General features: G+C 40.2%; 1 non-coding gene across 1 annotated transcript; it reads left to right on the forward strand.

Annotated features, from left to right (window-relative positions):
• The first annotated feature begins 288 nt into the window (after nt 1-288).
• TRNAL-UAA lies at nt 289-370 on the forward strand. Its single transcript has one exon. It is a non-coding gene; the product is annotated as a tRNA-Leu (tRNA).
• Nucleotides 371-9,722: the final 9,352 nt, after the last annotated feature.

A 9,722-nucleotide genomic window follows, 5' to 3' on the forward strand; every position in this document is an offset into this window, starting at 1 on the left:
AAAGCACCACTGGCTGGGCCCGAGTCCTGCTCGGAGCTACCAGCCGAGCGTCCCCGCCGCCAGCGCGCCGAACTCGGATGCAGTTGCCTTCCCTGCCGCGCCGGGCCGGGGGCAACAGTGAGCTGCGGCGGCGGCGGGAAACCGAGGCCCTGGCGGGGAGGTCGCTCCAGCTCGGGGTGGGAAAACCGGGAAAACAGCGGCAAAGTCTCCTCAGAAACTCTTCCGGGAGGGTTCGAGGACGGTGGAATACGGCTTGTAGGAAGAGTGAAATGCAGACCGTTCGCCTGTACCAGGATGGCCGAGTGGTTAAGGCGTTGGACTTAAGATCCAATGGACAATGTCCGCGTGGGTTCGAACCCCACTCCTGGTAGATGTTTGCTTTTACGGTTTTTTTAACTTAAAAATTTTATTTCTTTTTAAAGTATACATTTCACTGAGCACACCACGCCTGGGGCCCAAGAATTCTGTCTTCTGGCTGGGAGAGACGCACCCTTCTCCCACCTCCCTCCGACTCGCATAACGCTCGGCGTCGCTTCCCGCGGGCGGAAGACGACTCGGCGCGCGGGGTGGGCGGGGGATGGAAGGGGGGCCGGAGGGCGTCTCCCCGGCCGGGGCTGCGCGGCGTCAGAGGCTCGCGGGGCCGAGGCGGGGTCGGGACTCGGAACTCGGGACTCGGCTGCGGAGCGGGCTCCGCTTCCCCGCTGCGGAGCCGGGGCGGGCGCCTCCGATGGGAGAGCACAGTTAGCCCCCTCCGCCGAGAAGTCAAGGCTAAACCACCTTTTTCCGTTTCGCCAAAATGAATTGTGTGCGCACAATTCTTCCATTAGCTCTTTGAAGGCGGAGACAGTGGGCACCCGGCTCTAAAATGGACTCTAGCTTGCATCCGGCTTAGAATTTTAAAATACCAATGGCATGGTCTCGTTGTTTTCTTCCTTCCTTTTTTTTTTTTTTCCTCAAGACTTTTTAAAATAATCTCAAACCTAGATTTAAAGTAAATTAAAGTAGATTAAAGTAATCTAAAACCTAGAGGAAAAAGTTGCAACTACAGTGCAAAGAACACTTTAAAAAAAATCATTGGTCAGTAAGATACCGACTAGATGCTCCAATACAACCATTAAAATAAGGAAATTAATATTGATAATTTACTACATCTAGTCCCTGAACCTCTTTCAGTCACCACTTGGCTTGTATAGTAAATTCTCCTGTTCAGAGTAATGTACTGAATTTACTTGTCACACCTCCTTAGGCTTCTTGAATCTGTAACAATTTCGCAGTGTCTCCCGACTGCCATGATCTTGACACTTGTGAAGATGACAGGCCAATCACTGTGGAGAATGTCCCTTTGTCAGCTTGGGTTTGTCGGATTAGATTCAGGTTGTGCTTCTGGAGCAAGAGTATGGCAGAAGTGATGCGGTGTTCACACTCCATCGGGGGGGAGTGATTTTGATGTGTCCTGTTAACTGAACTTAATTCACTTGATTAAGCCTCTCTGCCAACTTTCACCACTATAAATTCACTCTTTCCCCCTTTGTAATTAATATATATTTGGGGGAAATGTTTTGAAGCTATCTTTCCCCCTTTGTAATTAATATATATTTGGGGGAAATGTTTTGAAGCTATAAAAATATCCTCTTACTCATCAAACTTTCCATTTGATTCAGTTATTTCTGGAATCATAAGTAATGTAAGTATGCACTTATGGTGCATACTATTTTAATAAATGGTTGCAATCCATTCTATCTTTGTTCAATGATCAGTGTCCCAGATTTGGCCAGTGGAAATCCATCGGAGCTGACCTTCAACATGTCTCCATCATTCTTTAGCACTTCCATCCTTCCTGGTCCAAGATATTCCATGCTTACCTTCGATTTTCTGTGACCCAGCCCCAGAGACAGCCCTTTTCAAAAGATCCCTGATTCCCTTTTCCCAGGAGAAAAGTCGTTAGAAACCAAGATCTTAGTGCTAGACAAGCTCATTGTTTTGATGTGTTACTACTGTTCCCAGGCCCTCTGAGTGGACAGAATTAGGAAGTAATGTGTGTATACACATCTATATTTGTCTCTTTACAGCCAGGAGTTTATACTAATACCTCCAATTCTGATGCAACATTACAGATTTTGTTTTAGTTTTTCTATCCATATTTGTAATTCCCTAAACTTGCCACCTGCCAAAGTAAAATTTACCTTGCTTGAGCCTATCAACAGCTTTAGAATTGAATTGTTCAAGAAGGGAAGGAAAGAGGTAAAGAAAGAGTGTCTAAGTAGTTTAGAAATGAGCATCCTGCCAGCATCTGAGAACTGGCTATAAACCAGTCACTGTTAGACACCTGGGATGTGCAGATAAATAACTCAGCATCTGTCTCAAGGAGCTCAGTTAGTGAGAGAGAGATTTTAATGAATCACGCTTATAATGAGAAAACATGAATTATGTCCTAGATGCTAAAGGAGCAGTGTGGGAAGCCCTAACTCTTTACCAGAAGAGTCAGCTTTAGTTGGGAACTGAAGGAAGAGAAGTAGGGCTCTGGGAGGGGAAGGAGAGAGGTGCAGGTGGGGTAAGCCATCTTGAGACCATGCTAAGTATGGTCTCTGCAGTCCACTGAAGGATTCGAAACAAGAAGCAACCTGATTAGTGTTGCCTTTGGAAGTATCTCTATCAACATGGAAACTCTTGGTCCATCTATATAGGTTTGGGAGAGGGGGGCATATTGAATTGGAGGGAAATATTTTTGGGTGAAAATTATTTAATTCAGTCAATAGCCAGGTCAGCTGAACTCAGTCTACCTCTTTCTTCCACCATAAAGGCCAAGCAAGAGATAAACTATATTGATTTGAAACTTTTCCAGCCTGAACATAAGGACCTGTGCTTATTTAAGTGCTTGTATTACTATGTTCAAGCACAAATATAGAACAGTAGTGGCAAGAATAGGCAAAAAGCAGTGTGGGGTTTACTTTGTTTCTTTAAAACTATATTGTAAATCAGGCTTCTAGTTTGTATTAACCAGTTACTGTGCATTAGCTGAGATGGTAAAAAACTCGTGAATATTCTTCTATGAGACTGCTGAGATTCTGCCAGATTACTCTGAGATGCCACAAAGATGGATGAAAGGATGCTGAAAGACTGCTGGTCTAGAAACAAGAGAATCTATCAGATAGATCCTAGCACACTGCACAAGTTTTCTACTGATTAGTTGTATGGCCTACTTAGCCATAATCTTCACATGCCAATTTAGATGGAATCTTCTGCTTTACTATTTTCTTCTCTACAAAATGTTTTATCACTGGTTTTCTCTGATTAGCAGGATTCTCTAACTGAATTTAAAATTTTGTTTTAATGTTGATTTATTTATTTTGAGGGGGTGGGGAGGAGCTGTGGGAAAGGGAGAAAGAGAATCCCAAGCAGGAACCATGCTGAGCACAGAGCCGGACTCGGGGCTCAATCTCATGAAACGTGAGATCATGGACTGAGCCGAAATCATCAGACACCTAACCACCTGAGCCACCCAGGCGCCCCACTAACTGAATTTTGATTTAATGCAGCAAACATTGAGAATGCGATTCAATTCATAAAAGTTCAAATCGTGTGGTGACTCAGTAGAAAGAATCGGGGCTTTGGGGTAAGACAGGTTTGCCAATTTTCTTAGGGTACTAGTCTCCCTTTTCTCATTCAAAATTGGGAAGATAATATTTACCCCCACTGGGTAGTTGTAAGGCTGAATTAACTATAATAATGCCTTATTAATTATAATAATCATAATAAGTATTATTAATAATATTACTAATGTTAGTTAATATTGTTCTCATAATATTGCCTTCTCACAAAAGTAAGTGTTTCAAATCTCTCAGTTGTCTTCCCTTTTCTGAAGCCATCCACTGTGGGAGGTACAGAAGAACTACATTGTGCAAGTTGGAAGGAGTCTTACCTTGCATGTAAAGACCACTTTACAATTTTTCAAAAACACTTTTACATTCACAATCTCCTTTGACAGACAAGATCATACAAACTCATTGTACCTAGGTGGTAGATACAATTATACACCAGCTTCTTCAACAGATGTAAAAAAGTAATGTTTTCTTTCACTCAAAATTACACATATAGAGCCAGAGAACATCAGTAGCTCTTAAAAATTGAAATCCTGTCTTACAATGTAGCAGAATCTTTACTTTCCTTTGAAACATAGACTTGTTATATTAGACTCTTTTTTTTTAATTCTTAAAAGATTTTGAATTTAAATTTGAACAATTTGTAGGTTTACCACCACTAAGCCTAGACTGATTTTCCGATAACTATTTTAATAATAAGAAATTAAGTCATTACTTAATTTGGGTTATAAATTAAGGGTATGGATTTGTAAGCATTCTCTTTATTGGTTTGAACTAGTTGTAACTTATTCAAAACGGATTATTTCCTTTTGGGCTTAACACAGAACTCTGGAAGACTGTTGCCAATATATTTAAACAGTGACACCTACTGGTTACTTTGAGGCACATTTATGTGTTAAATTCTGTCTGCCTTCTAGGGACTATAAAATCCTGATAAATTGTTGTTCATAGTCACTGTGTTTAGGAGCACATTAAGGCTATGTCTAATCCAGCCAGTATTCTGACTTTCTTTTTTCTCTTTCAATCATTGATAATAAATCTTCCACTGAAAAGATTTGCGAATCACTGACACAATTTGCGTGAGCCGTTCATTGTTTTCATTGTGTGAATATGGCCTTTATCTCATCATATCCATCATATTTAGTTCAATATAATATTTATTTTCAAACTCAGAAACTATGAAGTTGAAGAGGAATAAAGATTTGGGTTAGCCACTAACTTTAAAACACAGAGGTCATACCCAATTTGAGAAATCCTGAACAAGAAGCTTTCTTTGTCCTTAGTACCAAGTTTGAATTTGGATATCTTGATTATTCCTTTTGTGTCACATTTTGCTTTTAGATACAATTGCTGCTAATTAATGAACAAGTTGAATGCACATTTGCTAATTGTTCGGGTGAGATAAATGACAACGCCTTGAATTTTCATGAGTCTGTTCTGTTACAAAGATGCCATGTAAGAGTCAGAGAACATAATTCCAGGTTCTCTGTATCTTCGCTACTGCTGGATAGAAGGCCATTATGACCCACTTGGTCCATTTGTGAACTACCTGGTTTCATTTTCATCTAAATAGATTTTGATGTCTCTGAACCACTTATCGGAATGCTGAGCAGAGAGGCAGTGATTGTACCGGATCGTTACTGAAGCACAAACTGTGCCTAACAGCGTAGCTCTAGCACATTGGATGCACTATATAAATGCCCATGGAAGAAACAACCAACCTTGAAACCCGCAGGAGTATATTTCACTGTTCATCTATTAATTGTACACATGTTAACTCTCAGGATATGTGTTTTATTTTTTTAAACTAATTAATTAATTAATTAATTAATTAATTTTTTAATTTGCATCCAAGTTAGTTAGCATACCATACAACAGTGATTTCAGGAGTAGATTCCTTCATGCCCCTTGCCCATTTAGCCCATCTTCCCTCCCACACCCCCCCCCCCCCACCCAAGCAACCCTTTGTTTGTTCTCTGTATTTAAGAGTCTTTTATGTTTGTTCCCCTCCCTGTTTTTATATTATTTTTGCTTCCCTTCCCTTATGTTCATCTGTTTTGTATCTTAAATTCCTCATGAGTGAAGTCATATATTTGTCTTTCTCTGACTAATTTCAGTTAGCATAATACCCTCTAGTTCCATCCATGTAGTTGCAAATGGCAAGATTTCATTCTTTTGATGTGTGTATATATATATACGTATATATATACGTATATATATATACACACATACATACATGACTGTATATATATATATATATATATATATATATATATATACATACATACATACACACACACACACACACACACACACGACAGCTTCTTTATCCATTCATCAGTCAATGAACATTTGGGCTCTTTCCATACTTTAACTATTGTTGATAGTGCTGCTATAAACATGGGGGGTGCATGTGCCCCTTTGAAACAGCACACCTGTATAGGATATGTGTTTTAAAATGTACCCAGAATTTGTTTTAATCAAGTATGGTTAGACACACAGGAATGACTGACATAAAGGAATGGCTGACATAAAGGAATAATTTTTGATACTCACAAATTCCTAGAAACAAGAGTCACGGCCTGCCGTATAGGTAGGTCAAGAAGCAGAAGAAACAAGGGAAAGCATGGGCAAAAACCTTTATTGTGGTTTTCACAGGAAGGCATTCATGAGGCAGGGTAAGCAGGCTTAGGATTGGCTAGTTTGAATAATTTGAGTAGGCTCTGAAGTTGTAGGAGCTATTTGAGTTATACAAGGTCTCTAGGAATTAGCTAACCCTGGGAGAGGCAGTTCCTCCATGATCAGCAAGGTCCCAGGTGCCAAAATGTCGGAAATAACAGAAAATAGGAAAATACAGTTAATTTAGTATGGGTTCGGGCATTCTCACATCTCCTTTCTTCTCGTTCTCCTTCTTTTGCAGCTGGGGTCAATCTTATCTGATTAGAAGAATCAGGATCCAGAAGCCCAAAGAGGCAAACATGTAAGTAGTTTTTGAGTCATTTCCATCTGAGTGTGGCTATACAACATACTTGTGCAAATCATATCTCAAATTTATCTTTGGGTTTATGTTGTCTTTTCAGCCATCTTATTCATGGCTCTGGTATAGTAAGACTCATAGTTACTGAAAAAGGTAGCTTTTTAAATTGCATTGAAAAGAGGAGTCATTAAGTTGAATATCTGTCTCAGTTCTACAATCTACTTTGTACATACACACAGAAGTATGTGTATTTGTGAAATACACAGCACAGGTCTAAGAGGCAACACAGAGGCAACTCAGAACTGTGAATAGAAGTCAGCCAGTCCAAATTTCAATCCCAGCTCCAACCCTGATTAGCAATGTGACTTTGGAGTGGTTATTTAGCTTCTCCAAGTCTTTTGTTTTCTCATCTATAAAATGGGGGTGATAATAGAAATACCTATCAAATGATGTCCTGTGAGAGTTATATGTACCGTTGACAAAGTGCTTAGAAATTGCCTGGCATTTGGATGATTGATAGATTAAACTATTGCTATACTTCAGTGATTCTTGCAAAGTGTGCTTATGGATTGACTACAAGACCAGTTTTGCTACAACGGTAAAAGTTGTTCATGGAATTGATTCTGTTAGATATACATTGTATTTGCCATAGCAATTGTAGCCAAGGAAGATCATTAGCAAATGATACAATTTTTAAAAGACATGAAATTTGGGAGAGGGGCATAGAGGCATAGATTGCATTTTTCAGATTTGTTCATTAAACTTTTTTTCCTTTTAAAAGTCTTTAAATGCCTAGCTTTCCACCATCAGTAATCTTTTCTTAAACAAAACGAGTAGATCCTTGAATAATTTTTATGTTCAAAAAATAGCACTGAGTTCTGAACTCTAACTTTTCAAATTCACGATAAGTGAGCTTATTGTTTTCTCCTGGGTGTTACACCCACTGGGTTAGTCACAAACAGCTATATTAAGGATGTTGTTCACATTTTTTAAACGCTAGCCTTCTGGCCCACCCAGTACTGCTTCAATTTTAAATGCAACCTGACTTAACTTTTTTTTTTTTAATTTCACATAAAGAAAAAATAAAGACTCCTATTACTTGGAGGATGTTTAGAACAATACATAATGTCATACTTTTAAGTGTGGCAAAGTGCTTCATACCGTGTAGATGGGCCTTGGAGTCTGTGATTATGTGGAAGGGTCCTTTTACTATGACTCAGTGCAATGCGTAATTCTATTAGTGCACTACAAAGAACAACATGTAGAAAGATACATGGAACCAAAATGAAATTTTATTTTATTTATTTATTTTTTTTCAACGTTTATTTATTTTTGGGACAGAGAGAGACAGAGCATGAACGGGGGAGGGGCAGAGAGAGAGGGAGACAGAATCGGAAACAGGCTCCAGGCTCCGAGCCATCAGCCCAGAGCCTGACGCGGGGCTCGAACTCACGGACCGCGAGATCGTGACCTGGCTGAAGTCGGACGCTTAACCGACTGCGCCACCCAGGCGCCCCCAAAATGAAATTTTAAAGTGGCCTAATGAGTTGAAATGACCTCAGTTATATGCTAATTGAATCAATTAGTCAACTTCTTGAATGCTGATTTTATTCTCCTTTGAGGAATCCTCAGACCAAAGTATGAAGGGGATGAACTTGGGTAATTCTAGATGGAAAAGCCCCATGGATAGATCTGGAGTAAAGACGATGTTTCCCACTGGGTTTTTCCTGTTCTGCTTCTACATCTCTGCATCATAAGCCAGTCTAATGCCTGCTTAGAGAACACGCAACCACTGCTGCCTTTTACCCGTGTTTTCAAACTGTCTAGGAAAGTCTCAGAGAGAAACACCAGCACTGAAACGTGGGCAATCTCTAGTTCCAACTGAACAATTCATTCATTCATTCATCCATCTATTCATTCAGTATTTTTTAAGTGACTGAAATGAGCAATGCTATGCTGGTTGCTCAGATATGGCAACAAATAAGAAAAACAAACAACTAATCATAATGTTAATACTTTACAGTTGTAGTTCTCTTCTGGAAGTGTGGGGCATGGTTTGGAGCAGGGGAGAAGCAGAGGCCTTTCACAGAACAGATAGAATGTGAATGGACAGTGGCCATCTGCCCATCACCAGGGGAGAGACTGGACTCAGCCCACAGAAAGAGAAAGGGAGAGAAAGAGGGAGAAAGGGAGAGAAAGGAAGGGGAGGGGAGGAAGGAAGAAAGAGAGAAAGAGGAATAGAGAGAGAGAGAGAACTCAAGACCTCACCCAGATCCCGGGAGCCAATTGTTCTGGAATCAGCTCCACCCTTGTATTTCCAAGTTAAGACAGTAAATTCCTCTTTTGTGTGTGGCTTCTTATCTGAAGCTAAAGGAGTCCTGTCCTCAATAACATAGCCTTGGTTAGTATTGGTAGAAAGTTGAGTATCTTCTTGAATATCAAAGGAGTTAAAAAAAAATTGTTATATTCCAGAAGGAAAACAAGTGATGGCTTCATGAGCTTTAATCATGGGCTTGTTGAATGTTAGAGTTGGAAGGGATTTACTTACACAAAGCTTCCAATAAAGCAGAAGTAACCCACTGACCACTCCTGGCAGAGGCGAACTCGTCTCTAAGCTAGTGGTCATTAATAGGGATAGCACTTCCCTTGGGAAGCACTCTGGAAGAATGTGGGGCACTTTGGGCTTGCCATAATAATTTGGAGGGTGGTTATTGCCATTAAAGAGGGGCCTGGGATGCTGGGCATGCTGCCGTGTATGGGAGTCCCACATAATAAAGAATTATCCTTCATCCTGCAAGAGTTTAGATTGTCCAGCAGGATATTCCCATAGGTTAAAAGCCTGTTTGTCTAAACCCACAGCCTAACTGCATTTTCTCGTGTTAAACACAAAATATTTTTGCAAGCTTTCAGTATGCAGTGAATTTTCCAAGTACACAACTCCCATGTAGATCAAGGAAAAATTGGACTTCATTTTATTCAGAATTTCATCAAGAGCTAGTTTCCATGTTAGAAAACTCACGTCACTCACAGCTGCAGCACTATTTGAGTATTTGGTATTTGACTCACTAGTTCAACACACCTGCATCAGCATACATTTGTTGCTGTGGTATTCCTGACGATTCGATGGGCTCCGTATTCTCTGGTCA

The sequence above is a fragment of the Lynx canadensis genome, chromosome B2 (genome assembly GCF_007474595.2).
Source record: "Lynx canadensis isolate LIC74 chromosome B2, mLynCan4.pri.v2, whole genome shotgun sequence".
NCBI lineage: Eukaryota > Metazoa > Chordata > Mammalia > Carnivora > Felidae > Lynx > Lynx canadensis.